Source organism: Agrilus planipennis, unplaced genomic scaffold, assembly GCF_000699045.2.
Source record: "Agrilus planipennis isolate EAB-ADULT unplaced genomic scaffold, Apla_2.0 scaffold6, whole genome shotgun sequence".
NCBI lineage: Eukaryota > Metazoa > Arthropoda > Insecta > Coleoptera > Buprestidae > Agrilus > Agrilus planipennis.
In genome coordinates, this window is record NW_020439302.1 from 3,348,185 (window position 1) to 3,351,398 (window position 3,214).

The window sequence follows — 3,214 nt, forward strand, 5'->3', positions numbered from 1 at the left end:
TACACCTTTAACAACCTTTTTCGAATTTCTAAATTAACCGTTCGCGAACATAGAAGTGACTTCTTTTTATTAAAGGCTACACGACCCTGCGCTATCCTCTGCTTTATATCCCTACTACTCCTTCTGTCCTGACTTATCTGACTTCCTAGATACCTAAAATCTGCCACTTCTTCTAATTTTTCGTCTCCTATCTTTATATTCGCTATTTCCCTACTTTTTCTTCCCTTGCATACCAGTATTATATACAATATTGTTTTGTCAATACCGCTTCCACTTTATTTAAAGCTATCCCTAACTCCTCCTCGCGAGGTGCTAATACTGCTATAGATGAAAACTATAATAACAATTAAGAAGTAATAATTGTTGGCCCAATAACTCGAAGAAAAAAGGAAAATTAAAAATACTTACAAAATTTTAAAAATGATCCCTAAAATAAACGAATAAACATTATAAAAGAATTAAATACGTTTTCACAAACGCCTGCATAGTTTAGAAGTTTAGCTATTACGTGTAATAGTTGTTCATACATACCTACATCGTTTAATTAATGTAAATAAATGTAAATCATTGTTTATTAAATTCAAGAAAACTGGATTAAAACTATAATAAGCAAGTTTAAGGTTAGTAGATGATAATAACAGATTGGGGTTCACTTTATTGTATTGAAATGAGCTTGTAGAAAATGCTTGTCCTTTTTCTGAAAGATATTTCTATTACCTACTGTATTTAAAGTAAAATAAACATATTGTAGTAAAAAATATACACAGCAGTTTTACTGAACGATCTATTTCTTTGACACACGATTAAAATTGTATTTTTCTGCGATTGTTTATTTTATTTTCTATTGTCTTAATATTTTTCCTTTCGTTGAACAAACGACAAAAATGCTTACGAAATAACTCGTCATCCACAAAGTTTTCACTTTTCATGTAATAGCATAACATCTGGAGCTTTATTTTCTTGATTTCTAATTCATCCTCCTAACTTGACCGCATATATATTTTTTTTTCATTGTTCAACCCCATAATTGTCTCATATATACATAATAATCTCTTTTGATATTGAACATCAACGATAAGAACGCGAAGTAATCAAGTTGCCTTAGTCGAAATACTGTAAACTGGATGCATGTAGGTAAATACTTAATAAGAACATTGAAGAACCGAAGTCTTAGCCGTCGGTCAGGGTACTACAAATCCGAAGGATAATCTACTCCAATTCATATTCAGGACAATAAAATTTGATTAAATTGTTTGCCAAAAGTGAAAATAATTTTTTTAGTTCTATATCGACAAGGTGCTTGAATAGACGTTCCTACAACATATTAATAAATACTTTTGAGAATATTTTAGTAATTATTATTTAATTTTAGATAAAATTGTAGGTACATATGTAATACCGAAGAATTTATGTTTATTTCAATTTTTTCGAACAAAATGCGCGAATTTTTTATTTTTTTAATCCTTTTTCTTTTTAGAAAATAGGGAACATATTAAGTACCTAGGTACATAAGTTTTTAATCTTTTAAAAATCGGCAATTAATATGACTACATACTGGAAGTATAGTATAATTTGTATCTACCTATATTCAATTCATTTTTAGATTACCCAGAATCACTCGTAAATAGTGTAATGAATGATTGAATATCATTTACTTAAAATACATATATTATTAAATGAATTTTAAAAAGTTTTCTTTTCTTTGCTTTTTTAAAACATCAATTTCTCAAAGATCGCTGCATTAATGTTGGGATTCCCAACGAGTACCTAGTGCTTCAAAAGTCTTTAAAAAGTTTTAGAGGAAATTTAAAAGACATTACATTGATGAAGCGAGAGCATTAAGAAAGTTCCTAGGTTCTAAGGTTTCTACCCCTGTCTCATCATATGATTCTGCTACCTTTACGGCATACATATCCAGGAAGGATATTGAACAACATGAAAAACTTACTATATTTCACTGTAGGCCCTTAACGAAGGTAGTTTAACAGTTCCAACTAAATATGATCACTTTGTAACATGTTTCATGAGATCCAATTAAAAAACACACTTTTGCTTTACGTTTCTCATCCAACTAACGTACGTTTACACTAAAGTCAACATGGTCATGAAAACAAATGAACTGCTAATAACTTTTTGTCGGTCCATTATTGAGAAAACACTAACTTGGTTATCTCGCGAACAAACAAAAAATCCCCCAGAGCCCGAAATTCTGTTTTAAGAGCAGTCTTATTACAAATCCATTTTACGTATTAACAATGCACACAAATTATTATTAACTATTATTATTATTCTTGTTACTAATCAATTAAGCGGCAGGTAGATACTGCTAGATCGCGCTTACTCGACGAAAACAAACAACAAACAATATCCACCTGCTAGAACACAAAAAGTGATCGTGGTGGGCGCAAAAAAGGGGCCACGAAACTTTGGGACGACCATATGCTTCCCCAACTCAAAAAAAAGTCGCATATATCTTTCGGCGCAAAAAGTTTGTACGCGCGATCCGCGTAAAAAACCCGGCGTTTTTGTTTCGCGCGCTTTTTTTTCAGCAGGAACCTGCACAACGTCCTGCTAACAACACTACACCCGATCTTATACTACATCTCGGTCACTCTTGCACGTTTCCACGAACGATCGGCCACGTCCGTGCCCGTTCGGTTACGTAACCACACCCCCTCGTTCGCGACAAAGCCAGCAGGAGAAGGCGAAGCGAGACCGAGGGGTGAATTGCGTGGGTGCGACGGAGACGCAATGACTCATAGCCGTGCGTGGTCCTTCGAGCCGGATCGCGAGATCGCAGAGCACGCTAGATCGATGGTCGTGGAAAAATAAATGCCTCCGCGATCGACAGCAAGCACAACAACGACAACGACTAATTTCGGTTTGCGTAATTAAATTACGCTTTTTGTCTATGGAGACATTAAATTGTCAGTGGAGCGCGTGTTGAGCCACCGTCAGGTTTTTGTGTGCAAAAAAACGTGACGGTTAAATCGCGATTTGTAAAGTGTAAATAATGCGATGTACTTTTAATTAGCTTCCCATTGTTTTTAACATTCGCCACGCTCATCAGGCAGGAACAAACCTTAAAAGCCACTTGTTATTCGTAGCCCTTTGTGGGGCCATTTACGAAGCCCTTCAAAATTTCAATAAGTACCAAACATGAGAACAGACCTGTCGTACTAAAACTTAAAAAATAATTTCTTCTACAACAACC

The 3,214-nt window shown here is 34.4% G+C and overlaps 1 protein-coding gene across 1 annotated transcript in view; it reads right to left on the bottom strand.

The window, feature by feature from the left end:
* The window catches only part of LOC108732702 (zinc finger protein rotund-like), a 166,144-nt gene extending 163,574 nt beyond the window's left edge, over positions 1-2,570 (bottom strand). Inside the window, exon 1 of the mRNA XM_018463670.2 lies at positions 1,949-2,570. The gene's annotated coding sequence lies outside the window, so the exon portion shown is untranslated. The remainder of the gene's footprint in view (positions 1-1,948) is intronic.
* Positions 2,571-3,214: the final 644 nt, after the last annotated feature.